Source organism: Paralichthys olivaceus, chromosome 11 (genome assembly GCF_024713975.1).
Source record: "Paralichthys olivaceus isolate ysfri-2021 chromosome 11, ASM2471397v2, whole genome shotgun sequence".
Lineage (NCBI taxonomy): Eukaryota > Metazoa > Chordata > Actinopteri > Pleuronectiformes > Paralichthyidae > Paralichthys > Paralichthys olivaceus.
Window position 1 is genome coordinate 21324133 of NC_091103.1, and position 16467 is coordinate 21340599.

The following is a 16467-nucleotide window of genomic DNA, read 5'->3' on the forward strand; positions in this document are numbered from 1 at the left end:
GAGAACGAGCCAGAAAACAAGAAGTTAGAAGCGTATTTGGGTATGAAATTGTAGCGCAGGTCTATTTCTGCTTTCATTCATCTTAAACACTGGTACTAATATGTGTAGATCTAAATATGAACAACATTCTTCAGATGCATTTAATGGTTTAATAAAGGATTAAAAGCTCCTAATGATGTTTCACTGGATGTTTCGTCTCCTGCTGCCTCCTCTTATAGGAAGTGACTCAGTATGTCTGGTCTCGGTCAAAGTACATATCACGGCTCATGGGCCTTTAAAAAACATTTGGTGATGCTGCTTTCATTATGCTCTGGGACAATGGAACAGCCTTCCAGAGGATCTGAGATGAGCTGGAAACGTAGATATTTTTAAACAGGAACTAAAACCTCATCTTTTCAGCCTGGCTTTTATGTAGTGTTTTATAATTTCATTCTTTTTATTTATTCTATCTTGTTTTATTAACATTTTATTGTATTATAATGAGTTACATTGTAATCTCTTACAATGAGAGCAATGGTTTCTGAACTTATTAATCCTTTTTACCATTTTGTCAATCACTGGTAGAGCACTTTGAAATGCCATTGATTAGTTTGTAAGGTGCTATATAAAGTTTCATTGACTGATTTAGAGTTACTATTTTCAACAAAGACCCTCCGCTCACACCCTACAGGATAATAAATAAAACACATAATCTGATCTTGCTTTTACCAAGTCCCAATTTACACTGAAATAATATATCTGATATTAAAAAAAGTGTGAGTTGCAGTTTGAGCCACTTTCTATGCGAGATGTTGAAAACGTATGTGTTTCATTGATGTGCACATACAGAGACCTTCACGTTTGCATGTATAGATTAGTCAGCAGTTGGGAAGCCGTACTGTGATGATGGCAGCCAAACCCACCATCTGGAGGAGAGTGGGGCTGAAACAGCTCACGTGTAAAACAGATTTAAAATCACACTAACAGTCAATGTTCATTTAATGCACTGTACTGTATAACCATAGTATATACAGTCGGTAACCATATACAATGGGTTTTTGTACTCTCACAAGTAGCCTGAAGATTGCTCATCTGCTCAATACAAAAAATCAGATACACATAATTATGCAGGCTTACAAACAGCGTTCAACACATTTTAAATTCAAATCAATGTTTGATGTCGCTGCCAAATATGTTGATGTAATACTTAGCCAGGATAATTCTGCTTACACTGACGGATGTTTGCCAGCTTCAGCACACCCCCTCCACTGAGCGCAACATGCACATGTTTATGCAAAGTTTTTAACCTTCAGCTTTGTGTCTTTCTAGTAAGTTATGTTAGTTCTTTGCATAATCTTAGATTTTCTAACTTTTAAATTCAAATATTGACAGCAAAATTAATCAAACAGCTGCAAATCATATTTGTGTTTTTCCAGGATGAGTTTTGAACATGCATGCACAAATTAGTCATAAAATAAAAGAGCCAGAACCTTTTGGAAGATGTGGTGAGTGAGAAGAAATAAATTTTAATACATTTTCACACCTTCTGTGTAAAACATTGAGCACAGCTCTGCTCTTTTCAGAGGTTTTTAATCTTGCATCAAATGGTTGTTTTATGAAGCACAAAAATAGACCGTGTATTCCAGCTAAATAAGTTGCAGTTCCATTTTCACTTCTTATCATCATGGCATGCTTTTGGCCCGTGAGTAGCTAAAATCCAGTCACCCTGCATTTTTCTGATATATTGAGGAGAAGGGGCTATTAATCCTAACTGAACCTGTCAAGATAAAGCAGAGCTGTAGTGGATTGTGCATTATGCTCCTAAAACTAGGAATTTATTGTTATGGCAATGATTACTTGCCATGAATCTATCTTCACATTATTTTGAAAGTCACTGAATTTATGTACGGCTTTTACAGTCAAAACAGTAAAGGTTCTGCTCTCCTCTAACTAGAACAATAAAAATACACATCTTAGTCAGCAGGTCAGTAAAACAATGATTGGACAGTATGATGACAAAAGGTCAGATTCATTAAGTGTTATCAGTGAGAGCCTATAGAGCAAGAGGGGATGTGCCAACAACAACCTCATGTTAGTTTGATAAATCAATCCTGGAATATACTCAGACTATTTGCTTAAACACATTTTTAAAAAATATCTGGTGCTAGAATGAACAATGAATATATTTTACAGTGGAACATTGGACCCCACTACAGTAACACATATAGTTGCAGACAGAAAACATCCAAAGAAATATTCTATGTCCACATATACTCAGTGTATATTGTCTCTACATGTAAAGGTCAAATTGTTACAATATCAACTGGCACTTGATGTTATACTATAGCACCAGCATCTCAGACCGAAGCCACAACATCCAACTCCTTTGTGTTCTCAGCAAGATGTTACCTATCGTAGCGATGCACTTTGCAAAGCCCTGTGATAGCTGCTCTTAAGAAACACTCAAACACAACTGAATGAAGTTACCCTGTCTACAGGAAAGAAAATAAACTAGTTAAATAGCTAAAGGACAACATTACTTCACAACATAGAAAAGAGTTGTATACTACTACATACTAATATTAAAATTGTGTATAAATAAAATGTTGGTGTTTACCCACATGAACTTGTAAGCAGGAATGTGGTGTTGCAGAAAGAGCAGTCTGATTCACCCTTTTCAAAAATGTCACTAGAAATCCTTTAGCATGGCCTGAGCTTAGATAGATCCCCACACAGGGATTTGTTTCCTTGGATACCAGGTACCAAGTACATACATTAGATCCTCTTTCTGCAGTAAATATTCAGTATAACAGTCACAGATCTGTGCTGACTGATTATATAGTGACAGAACGCAGCAAACAGCTATTGTTCTTGCAGCTGAATAATTATCCATTATTCTGTTGATAATTTAGATGATTTTAACACATCTAGGGGATTATGTTAGTGTGAGGTCACCGTGGTGATGTATTGTGTAACTATAGAGTGAGTGAGAATGGGTCATCTTTGTTCCGTCTTCTCCTGTGAGCTCCGAGCAGCTCCCTCCCCTCATCCCTGATAACTCTCAAACTCAACGACTCCATCAAAGAGCTGACAAAATGCAGACAGGCCGCTCTCCATCACTCTCAGCGGTGGTGAAATAAGCTCTGGATCTGTTTGTTCAAGGCGGGGGGGCTCCATGGGCAGTGACAGGACACAACGGTCGACCTGTCTACAGAAACAAATGGCTCGCAACACAGTTCATTTAAGTATTATTGAGATTCTTTACACATAAGGCGGCCATCAATCATTGTAAATGCTGCATGTATTTTCTTTAAAACTGTCAACTTCACAGTCCAAACTAGTTGGCTATCCAGTTCTATGACTTCCATTATATTGATATGTTGTTCTGCATGGAAAGTGTTTAGAAGCAGCAGATTTTTTAGCAGCTTCCTCCCACAGTTCAAAGAAATGCAGATTAGGGTTAGTTGAGTGAAGACTCTAAATCATCTGTAGGTGTGAATGTGAATGGTTGTCTTATGTTAAAGAGCCAGTCCAGGGTGTACCCTGCCTCTTGCCCAATGTCAGCTGGTATTGGCACAAACCTCCCCCCAAATCTCAAATGGCTGGATGGACGGACTTTTGTTAATTGTTTAATTTGGATTACACATTAATCGCACTGAAATTGATGCTCGTTTTACAAAGGATGTTTCCCCGTTTAAGATTTTATTTTCTTACAAGATCTACCATTTAGGCATCGAGCCAGTTTCTCTCAACGTCCGAAGATGTGAGCTTGTGTAAAATATTGACGCTTCCCAAATATTTGCTGGGAAGACTTCACTGTCTGCAAATGATCTTACTGCAGGGAGCTCTAAATATCTTTATTCTAACTCCATCAAGATTTTTTTTTCATAGATTATTCTGTTTGTTCACTACATTGTGTGCATGGCTGAGCAGTCAGCTTAGAAGAAAAAAAAATCAGCTACAGACACATTTCTCATTCCGCCAGCCGCAAAGCACCAGAGAAAATACTGATGGTCCAGTTAGCTGCACGCCGTCTTGTTAATTTCTCCTGGATAAAATGCGCAGCCCGCTAATGTTTACTTACCCAATTACAACAGCCACAACTCCAGCCAGCCACACTTAAACCGAAAAGTGTGACGTTAATTGCCATTTAAACGGCCTCTTTCGCCTGCTAAATTGTTAGACTGCTTATGTTGTCTGTAAGAAGATTGGTGCTTTGGAGGTGGAGAGATGATTCCGAGGTTACACGATGCAGAGAGACAAAAGGGCACAATTAGTTTCCCAATCACTTTGCCAGGAAGAGCAGGGGAGAATCAATACTCTGATTATGTGTGAGGACGTCATTCGCTTACACCGAGATCAAAGCATCAATAGTCTAAGCTGAAGGGTCCAAGGATCCATCTACACATGGTCCATAAGTCATGTGTTGAGGATGGCTAGTCAAGCAGACACATAAAGGACTAACTGCAGCACGATATGTACAATGAAAAAAGTTATCATTACCCCAGGGCCTACGAAGTGATGTTGGCTTTTATTTTCTCATTTGCAATCAATAATGTGAAAATTCTCAGTGGAAGCATTTAAAGTGTTTTCATCAATGGTTACTTAACAGGAGCATCAAAAGGCGACTGGTTGCAGTTACGAGTTAAAAATACGATAGAAATAAATGTTCATTGTGGTTTTGTGAAACAAAGTTGTTCTAGTTATATATTTTCTAGACAGTCAGAGGAAAGTCTGGCTGTTACACAACTCCAGCATCTGCAAATAAGAGAAGGTCACGTCTCTGCCTTAATTACTTTTTGTTACCCTGCATGTCTGTTTATTTTTGATACTACTATCCAATCCTGTTACAGGTCACCTCACTTTCTGCTCTCCTATTTCCCCTCCCAGAAAGTATTTAGTCTCTGTAGCCCTGTCCCAGTTCATGAGCCATTTCGGCCGCGAAGGCCGAGTAAAAATTAACTGTTAATTAACTTGTCCTGCCCTTACTGCTGCCGCCTAGCAACAGAGTTGCAGTTGGACATGACAAGAAGGTTTTAACGCCCTTTTTTATATGTACCGTTCTGAACAGTGTGATTACGGTATTAAAAAGTATGTCGAAATGAGACATGTGGTGTAACTGCAAAATGCAGCCTCTGAAGGATGTCTCTGTTTGTTTTGTTCCACTATGTTCAGCACACCAGCGTTTTGTTTTATATCTTTGCTGAATGGACTGACTGCCTGTGGACCAAACATTGCGACCATTGGAGCCTTACCCTGGCTCTGAGACTGCGTTTGAGTCCTTGCCTGCTTTGAAACCGGTGTGACAGAGCAGACAATCAGAGGCAACAGCATTCACATATTCACAAGCTTCAAGAATCTGTTCTCTCCACGCTCTCCTTTGAGGTAAAAGGATTCAAATGTTGCTTATACCTTCGGACTGTTGCTTCAGCTATTGTAACCCATGCAATATGTAAAGGCAATCACAATGAAGCACAATAAAACTATAGAAAAACCTGGGCTTTTTTTTTTTTTTTTAACTCCCCACAGGTATAAATCATTCACAGTGTCCTGAGTGGAGTATCTGAAATCGAGTAAGTCTATTGGCACATTGTTCTGTCCCTTTACGGAGAATGGGAAGCAGGAGACAGATAAGTGAGTGAGATGAAAGAGCGGTGCACCTGGCAGGTCCATGCTCCAACATCTTTGATCCACTGAGGCAAACATCAAACACTCTGTTGGGGGCTTTGAGTGGACGCCAGCTTGCGAAGCACTCGACACTATAAGCACCAATCTACAGCGTAAAGTGCAGCACAATGAAAGGGGGGGGGATTAAGAAAGATGGTTTTTCTGAGGCTGAAATTACATCAATTGTGCGGCCTCTCTAAATCGAAAGCAACTCAGATGTGATCATTCCAGTGATAATAGAAGTGAAATTTCTTTGCAATCACTATCAGAGGAGGGGCATCATGAATGTGCGGCGTGTTTTCAGTTAGCTCGCTTGCTGACCCCGCAAATATAAAATGGACAAAGAGATGTTAGTATTTTTGGAATGCCCTCGCAACCTGATGTCCCTCCACATCCTCAGACACAGTACATGTCCACAGTGAGCTTTTATTGTGAAGCAGTGCCTGCGTATTCCCTCTTATTATAGATTGCATATGTCTCTGAGTTATTGTCCAGATTATCATTTTTTGATATGAGTATTTTAAAAGAAAAAGCTAAGCTTTTAGAAAAGTCAAAGAACCAATAATTTTAATAATAATAATAAAATTAAAAGCCCCTGAAAACTTGAGTTTGACTTTATATTCACAACTAAAAATTGAAATCATCACATGTTTGAAACTCAATCTTGCTTCATCAGGACTGTGTGATCAGTTTTATTTAACATAAGCAAACACCCTCTCAACTGTCACATATTTCTAACTAGAGAAAACATTGTGCAAACATAAATCTCATATCAGATACTGGTCAGCTATTGTGTGTCCATGTCTGACACAAGTCATTGTAAGAAACTGATAGAGAAGAAATGATTTTATCAGAAAAGCTTTTAAAGCTGCTTTTATAACGTATATCTGATATATCTACTGAAGCACTTCATACTCCCTTACTGAGAAATGTTAATCAACTTGTAATGTCCTCATTAACAATGCCAACCGAGTCTATTGAAAACACCAGCTAAGTGGAAGTGATGCTTCTTACATACAATGTGTTTGCCTTCATGTCTCTGTGTCGAATGCAGCGACTATTAGCCCACACAGATTTCAGGCATTGCAATGACTGATTCAAACAAACAGGAAGCCTCCAAAACAACAGCTCTGTCATCTTTGCTTTAGTGAGATACACCGTTTCAATCACCTCTCACTGCTGGAGTGAGCAACAACATGCAGCAAACAGACTTCGGAAATACTTCTGTTGATGCCTCCACCAACCAGTGCAGTTTCCATGTTTCTACGTATTTCATATGAGGTCACTGTGGCCTTTGCCTTCGACCACTGAAATGTAATCTCATAAAAGAGGTGGTCTTTGAATTCACAGGTAGTTTCTTCCATGACACACCTGAGCCATTGGAATCTTGCTCCTCTCTGGAGATTGAGAATGTTGCAGATAATATTGCTGTGGTAATTTTTGATGAAAATTATATTTCTCAAGACAAAGATGATCCAGAAAAGCCCCAGAGCACACCCTCTCTCAAAAAAGGTGCCTGGAAGGATTAAGACATGCATTGCAAAGCAGATTGCCCAACCGCCATTTGTCATATTGTTAGAAACTGAATAACGAGTACTCTTACAACTTCGGAGTTGAAAATATACTGTCAATGTCAGTACAAGCTGTCATGATCGATGTTGGAGATTTGCTTCAAACAACAGATGGTGAGATACAGCAGGGACAGAATGGGTCTAAATGGATCTAAGTTATTTTCAGAGGTGAAACCCTTGTGTTCACCAATAAGCAGAATAATATCCTCAAAGATCACATTAATAGGATGAGCCCTAGGATTACATCACGATCAAAGTGCATAAGCATAAGTGTTTTACCACTACGTGCTATCATAACAGCTCACATCCTTGCAAAAATGTGGTGTTTCTTTGGAGTAATGAGGTGGTAGCTTCACACACAGTCTGAAACTCTCACTTACAGGGTGGTAAAACATGCATTCGAATCTGCTTTGCTGGAGGAACCAGTCAGTGTGGCCAGTCCCCCATGTTCCGAAGAATAAAAGAGAAACTAGCAAATTGTTCAAAAGTTGATTTCAAGGATCTTTGGGAAAAGGTGCTCAGCAATCTCGGATTGCCAAACACCATCATGGAACAGTTGTTTGAAAACATATGGGCTGAAATCAAGGATGAACATTTTGAGATCGACACGGAAACGATGAAACACCTTGACCAAGCCATCTACAAAAAATATTTACAATAATGAGCATTTTACCCTGCAGCAGTGAAGTTGATTTGCTTCATCTGTTCATAAAGCATTCGGGAATGTTAAGCCCCCTGACAGCAAGTCAAGGTCCAAGACATGTTACTGTAGAAACTTTAAAGTCACAGAGGCCTTTACCTTTGACCTTTGGCCACCAAAGGTTATTCATATTATCCTAGAGTCCAAGTGAATATTTGTACCATATTTGGGGACTTTCCTCTAGGCATTCTTGAGATATTCCATTCACAAGAATGCGGAAGATGAACGGACAACTCATAAACATAATGCCTCCAGCCACTGACTGTCGCCAGCATGGAGGTACAGCAAAACAGTTTTGAACAATAAAATATATCAACTGGTTAAAAAAAGTTTAAAAACAATGTAAAACCCCGTACTTTAAATTTATGACCAGGACTATGTGAATGAGTAATAGTTATAAGTGTTGCTGAACCCTGAACCCTGCGAACACTGATGAAAAAAAGAACAAAATCATCACAGACCATAAAATAACACAGTGGGAGGAGAAGTAAGGCCACTGGTGGCTGTTCGACTCAGTTTAAATTGTGGTAATACTTTGTCATCTTTGTTGATATTGGAGGCATTGTTAATAAGTATAGGAGTTTTTCCACAAGCAGTTTCTACCAATGAATTATCTGTGATTCTGATTGATATTTGCCAATTGATTAGTTAGACTCATATTGTAATTACTCAGTATGATTAGAGCAACTTGACACTTGAGTGACTCTTTGCATGCTGGGTGGAGGATGCTGATAAAGACATGGAGATCTCTTAACCAGTAGAGAATTATGTACATGATGGGTATAAGCAGAATCAATACAGTGGTCTGTAATAAATACACATGATTTATAACCTTGTCAGTCCAAATGTGGATGAAACTTGCCAAGAAAAACAGCTGCAGAAAGGTCTTGAGACAGAGAAGAACTCTCTTTCTGATTGAAGCCAAAACCACAACATCAAAAATCTTAAGTTTCATGAAAGATGGATCTGATGCTGCTCATGTGTAATGAAAACAAGGATGGAAGTGAAAAGAGTCTGAACTGCAGCTGGCTGTGAAAAACTTGTTTCAGGAAATTGTAGGGACAACATCAAGAGGGCGAAGATGTTTTATATGCAATGTAATCTTGGACAAGATTGGAGTCAAAATGGAGCCAAAATTTCTACGGATATTAGAAACTGGCTGTGAAAGAAATAAACTTTTAAAAAGTTTGGCGTGTTTGTTGCCAATATTTGAGTGAATATAGCATTATTAATTATAGATTATATAGAGAGAGTTGAGTCATAATGAAAAAGCCAACTATTAAAAAAGGAAAAACTGAAATATCACATTGACATGAATCTTCTGACCCTATGAGATTGAAATGTAGCTCAGGAGCCTTCGGTTTCTCATGGTCATCTTTGAGATGTTTCCACATCTTGATTGGAGTCGAGCTGCAGTGAATTCAGTTGATTGGAAATGATTCAGAAAAGCATAAACCTGTCTATAAAAGGCCTCACAGCTGACAATGCTGTGAGGTCAAAGGAACAGAGACCTGGAGAAGGCTACAAGAAAAGCCTGCTGTGAAGGTTCTAAAGAGCAAACTGCACATTATTCAAATAGAGGAAGTTTGGAAGAACCAGGATTGGGGCAGGAATTGGTGAGGAGAAAAAATATTTTGAATGTATTAAGGACTGCAACAAAACATGATGTGAAAAAGGTCGGGGGGACTGAATACTAATACATTGTATTTTTCATACAAAATGCACCTATGCTTCTGAGAGTTAACCTTCCTGAACCTTGAAGCTAATGAATATTTTCCCTTCACTTATAAGTAATTGACAGATTAGTAATATATCCAATTATGGTAAATGAGCGACATGCTCAGTCAGTGGTAACCAGAGGACTGTCAGTTTATTGTTGCTCCTGAGGACGCCCCACTGATTGGCTGCTCATCCAGCTGCAGAGAAAAAAGGGCTGACGACCGTCTCCAGTATAATTGGGCAAATGAATCAATTACATCAATGGCAAATTACAACATTCATGATTGATTCTTGGAAAAATCGAGCATAGATCGTCCCGCAGTTCGATAGTTATATATTCATGTTACACAGAGCATATTCAGGAACTAATTAAATCTCAAAGGAGAGGATCGATGTTTGAAGTAGCATGAGAGAACTATTGATCGTACAGAGATCTCTTGTAGCGGTGATTTAAAATTTTATGACAAGATACAAGCTTTTATTTTGATTAAGTTGTTACATCCTCAAGAAAAAATAAAATACATAGAATATAGACATCACAGCAGCCGAAATTAATATAGTAAATCCAATAACCTTTGGGTAAAACAATGTGTTCAATTAGATGATACTAAACTCCTGTATCAGCGAACAAGCTGCACAAACAGATATCTGCTGTTTGCATCCTCACTGTGTGTAATGTAACATTTATTGCAATTAAATGTAGGCATAAGACTGATATTAGGCACAGTGCTAATGCTCGTCTGCACAGCCCTTACAAAGCAGCGTACTATAACTATCATCAGGAGAGTTCACTTAACAGATCAATACCTCAGACAGCAGGATTCGAATCCTCATGTCCCAATGCAAGGACAGAACAAATATCAATGAAACCATAGTTATGAGGCTGCTCATGCTCAGATAATTTCTTCTATCCAAAGACAAACATCTTAATACTTCCGTCTGTTTTCTACGTAAGGAATTACTGGAATAATGATGCATACAATACAGTTACACTGTCTCTATAAGTGTTGTAATCCAAGCTTCTTTGTTCATTGTTTTGGTACCGATGCATGTGACTAGATGGGTTATTATCATATCAATTACAAACCCACACACATCTGGGTTGTGTCTGCAATGTGAAATGTCAATGTGCTTTATTCCTGGTACAAATAACTCAATAGCTTATTGGTGCCAGCTCAGATGTGCAGTGATATGACACCTGAGTGGACAAAATTGACCCCTTTTCCACACGTCAGGGGTGAAAACACTGTGCACACACACCTGTCACCTGCGTTGCTGTTGCATCAGAATCACAGCAGTTCAACTGATTACAGTTGTTATGGAATTTTCATAGACACTGTCTCTTGTCCTCTCTGGGGCAGAGTGCAACAGGCTGTTGTGTTTGGGAAAACTGAGAGCTTGGTGAAGGTCAAAGGCTTCACTCCCTAGACATCATAGATATGACACTGCGTAAGCAGGCAATACTGTCTCTATAACTAGAAAATACATTTGATTGTTTAGGAAGTAGCAGGCCTATAGATTAAATGATCTGCTGGGGTTTAAGGTGTAACTGCAGGAAAGCAGACTTCAGAATATGAGAGAGCATCATGCACAGATGTTGAATTCTGATTTTCTCCCTGGCCAAGCTTCAATAAATAATTCAGCACAAGATGTCAAAGGGCTCCTGAACGCTTTCTTCACTGATGAGTTGACCATTGATCAGCAGATTTTCCAAAACAGCAGTGGGATGCACACGGCACTGCTCGACTATGCAAACAATGCTATCCATGCTAACTAGCTGAGCTTAAGCCTGAGAGAGGTTTTATAAACACACATTTAACATCTCAGATGCTGACAGGAGGACCAACATGCAGCCGAGACACGACGGATCAATTTTTCCAGCCTGCACAGGTGGCAGCTCACTCTCACTCTAACAAGAGAAAACGTGCATCTACTGGCAACTGAACATCTAAAATATTCTGCTTATACTCGCCGGTGTGAAATTTGAAAAGAAAGATAAGAACAGAGTTAATAGTTAATATTGTTGGGGGCTTTTCCATGATGGAAAGCTACAAGCAGCTCCACCTTGGTTTAGAAGTGGGTTTTCTTCTCCTCGATATGTAAATAAATTGATGTTATACGCCACAAGTCAACTTTCCGTTACTTATATTATGAATTTGTTATAATTGGCTTCCTGTCAGCATTGTTATGGAGCAGATAAGGGGAGTTGTAGCAACTAGTGGCAGTGAATATTGTATAATTCCCGAATTCATTTTGACTCATTGCATTGATGCCTGCATTGATTTTAAAACCTGCCAAAAGAAAACTGCAGACCTGCAAACTGACGGGAATTTGAGAAAATGAAATGGTTCAAATTGTCAGGCTGGTAAAAAAATAGCTTAACAGACAAACAGTAGTATTGTCCTAATATTTTGCCTATTTAGATTATTCTACAAAGACAAATTGAAGCAGAACCTTAATATATCTATATAATCTCCTGAGAGATCCTCAAACTTAAAGTACAATGATGGTCATAAAGGCAACCAGACAAATTTGATGAGGAAAAGATTGTGGCTTGGGTTACAATAGGTGTTTTCTCAAAGTCTTTTGTTATCATTAATTAAAAGCATTTGTAAGAGACGTGGTTGCAGGCAAGAGACACTAAGCGCTCTTTGTGCATTCCTGCAAAGCTTTTTTCACCTTAATAGTATTTTTTGTAAAAGTAAAAAATACATTTAGTATAGTCCGGCCAAAAAGTCAAAGTCAGGTCTGCACTCAATTTGTATTTTGAACGGTTTGCCTTTGCACTGCAGAAAAATCACCAAAAAGGTCCAAGGTTCATCTCACACAATGGTAAAAGGTTAAAATCCATTCACAGCTGAAATATTGGTTGTGTCATTTACAGCTGCACTTCCCTTCCACTCTCCCCTACGCCATTGACCTTTTTCTACTGTCCACGTCTCAGTGCCAGTGGAGGAGAGTATTTTGGCCACACTCCATCTCTTACCAAATGAGGCCAACTGAGGAGGAGAATCAATGTGTTTTTCCCCTAGTCATAGGAAACAGCTGTCATGCTGTCGTCTGGTACAGCGCCGGGCTGACTTAATGCCAGATTCAGCTGGGAGAGTCGGCAGGGAGGAGAGAGCTCCCCCCCTCCGTATAAGCTCCTACTGAAAGCATCACCTGAGCAAATTTCCACTTGCTCTGCCTCCCAGCTACACTCAAACCAGAGGGGACACAAACAAAGAACCGGCAACGTTCCAGCAGGGTACCTTCCTGGCACCGCTGCTGCATTTCAAAATATCCATCCCAATTAACTGAGTATCACTTTTATACGTCCTTGGATAATAACAAGCAAATGTTGAAGGTTATGCGTGGAGGTAAATGATCTGATATAATAATAATAAAAAGCCTGTTCATATAGAGGCAAAGACACTGACAATAGTTTCAGGGAGGGAACGAAATGCTTGAAAATAAAAATTTGAGCGGGGAGGTTTCCATGCAGACCATGACCATGTGTTTCATTAGCAGGACCTGACCTTATCTCCCAGAGATATGGCCAGCATGCATAATGGGAGTAGGCCCTTTGTGCCAAATGCTGCGGGCCAGATCCCCATATACCTCTCTGTGGGTACAGACCACCCCTCTTTCCTCTTTCAAGCCACAGCTGTACACACAAATACACAGATACTCAGGGATGCAGACAGGCGCATACAGAAAGCCACTCACCTCCCATGTGTTCAACACCTCTTTCATGTTGCTCTTTGCAGTTACTCCCTCCAGAGGCTGCCTTTTTATGAGTCAGGAGGTGATGCCTGAGATTGTAACGAGGCTCACACCCTGTTAGAGACACAATCAGGTTTTATTTTACCAGGAAGCAATAAAGGACAACAGTGAAATCTCCATATCAATCTTAAAAATGCATGCATGTCACAAAACCTTCTTTGATTGCTTTAATTAAAAGAAAGGGAGCGTGCATGTGTATACACACACACGTGCACAGTCCTGAGACTGTTTGTACAGTATGTGCATGTGCACAATAAGACGAGCATCTGTGCAAAGCTCAGAGACTAGCAGAGGCTACCTGCTCCATATTCATGTGTTTCCCCATATGTGATCCACCACTGTAAACAAAGAATATTAAACACAGGCAGCCTAATGAATACGTACACATATTACTCACAGCGCGACGAATCGATAGAAATTCCTCTTTCATAAAATATTTATTGAAGTAATATTCCCCGAGCCGATCACTAGAGTTCAACAGCAGACCTGAGCCGAACACAACAACTCATCACAACACAAATCCTGACTTAATTAAATACATTAAGTCCATCAATCATCCCCGGCACGGTGGATCAAAATCACTACAAAACTAATATTCACAGGAACCACGGCTTCCTTCGACATTTCACCGTAAAGATTTTGCAGTATTCGTGAAATATGCTTTGAAGTTTTCTGCTTTAAAATCCTGTTTCTCATGATATTGATAGAACAGTTGAGTCTCATCACCTCTAAATCACATCAGAGTGAGTGTACAATCTCATTAATTTTCCAGGATGTGTACAGAGGCACTTTGGTATGACTGTGCACTGGAGTCTGGGACACCAGCGAAGCATGACAGCATTGTGGGGCAACGACTGGCACCGCGGTTTTGAAGACAAGTAATAGAAAATTCTGCTTCAGACACCACACCCGCCTCACCACCCATCCGCTGGGACAGACTCTGCTTTCCAAACCTCTACAGCTGCTTTTTAGTTCTTCCTCACAAGGCCTGCAACTAGATTTGAGATAGATGATGCCATAAAACCTAAACATGCCATAAATCCCTTTTTAAAACAGTTTCTGTCTACCTATATTTAACTTGGAGATCTATTACATTTATTTGTATTTAATAATTAATGAAGCGATTCTGCATGTAAACAAAAATGCAGCCTACCCTCTTGCCTTGTGTCAGCTTGAAGACAAATAGCGATTGAGCTCCCTCTATTGGATTTAAGCATCAATCTGCATTCTGTTCAGAGGTGGGTTAGAGGGGCCAGTGATAGATTTTCTATCTTGTGTTTTATTTCTAAGTTATATAGTTAACTAACATTGAGCCTAAACTGATTAGTTTCCTTCAATCTCTATGATTTGTATGCTTCTTAACAGAGTACCAATTTAAAAATGGGTTTTTGCCTAAAACTAACAATTATTTAAATTTTTTGTCAGATATTCTTGATTAAATTAAATTGTCACTTCCCAAGATTACCTTTACAAATGTCTTTTAATCAGCCAACAGTCCACAACCCAAATATATTCATGTTTAAAAAAAAACAATAAAACAATATATTTTCTTTGATGGATTTGGACTTATTATCACAGAGTCGCCTCATTTGAAGAAGATAACTTCTTCCCGGCACATCAGGTGAATCTCATTGATACAAAGCACAAACTGTTCCTCTAAAGTTTTTCAGAAACATCTTCCGCCTGTCAGGTGGATGATAAAAATCAGGCCATGAAGCAGTCGCTGTCAAATTAAATTACCTTTATTCAAAGAGGAATTATGAAAGTAATGTACTGTGAACAAGCTTTGATTTGGTATGAGCCAACTTCTTGAACATATTCTCCTTGGGATTAATTATTCATAGAATCTAAGCACTAAAAGCATCAACATCAGGACTAAACACATAGACAAAATGTATCAGCCTTAAATCTTTGTTTAGTAATTTAATGCACAGCCTGTAACCGAGGCTACTTATTATTCCTGTTTCAAATCGGTTGTGCAGCGACCAGTATGGATTCAACCAATTTACTTGTGGATCAAGTGACTCAATTCATTTTCTTAATAAGAGCAGGAGTTGCAGAGAAGTGGCCGCATTGAATAAAGCTTCACAGAGTCTGTTACAGTCGAACTCATTCCAGAAAGTTTTTGTATTTGCTGCAGCAGCAGAGTCCAACTTTCTGAGCAGGAAAGTGAAGCCGAAGGTTCAACTTATTATAATGCTGCCTGAAACTAACCTCAGCTGTGTGTCCATCTCCCCGGCACCTCCTCATGAGGGACACCTGATTATTTGTCCTCAGTCTCGGACCGTCTCTGACTGCAGCCACATCCCTGCAGACACACTTCATAAAGCAACACCACTCAAGTGTGCTTAACACAGTCCACAGTCGAGCTGTCACTCCGAACCATATTACTTAAGCTCCCTGATGATCAAAAAGAAAATTTCAAGCGGCTACTTTCAGACCTTGACAAAAAGAGATTGGACGTCAGGCTAAGTATTTGATATCTATGACAGGTTACGGTGTCACCACTCTTCCAGGACTCACAAAAAATTGGTTTCTTTCATTAACTCAAGCACGAGAGAAACATGAATGAACAAACTGAATCCAGTCCGAGTATATATTTAGGACAGCCATGTTCATGTCAGGCCAGGAGATTAAACAACAGCCATAATAGAGTCTCACGTCCCAAACAAAGTGGTTTGCTGCTCTATCAACAGCAGGTTGGCCACCGGAGGGGCCACCGACATTTCAGATGGGCCACATCTTAACCCCCTCAACATCCATCCTCTCAAACATCTATGAAATATGTATGTGAGGGGGGAACCAGTCGGAGAGGAAGCAGGGAGAGCGTGTTTGTAGACTTCATAAATAATTGGACTTGGAAAGGTTACGTTTAGCATCAGCTGGACGGAGAAAGAAGAGTATGAACGTGGCTCTGGAATTGGCAGGAGCACATTGGTGACCAGACCACAAGCATGAAGACACCTCTGATATTTATACTGACACATGTGCGGCACATGATGTGCCTTTATGCTCCCGCACACATGCACAGCCTAAATCACCCATATATTTACATGCGGTTTAAGA

General features: G+C 39.5%; 1 long non-coding RNA gene across 2 annotated transcripts in view; it reads right to left on the reverse strand.

The window, feature by feature from the left end:
* Positions 1-16467, reverse strand: part of LOC138412031 (uncharacterized) — an 80793-nt gene that overhangs the window by 60860 nt on the left and 3466 nt on the right. For both annotated transcript variants that reach the window (XR_011244552.1, XR_011244551.1), the window contains exon 2: positions 13345-13455. This is a non-coding gene — a long non-coding RNA (uncharacterized lncRNA). The remainder of the gene's footprint in view (positions 1-13344; positions 13456-16467) is intronic.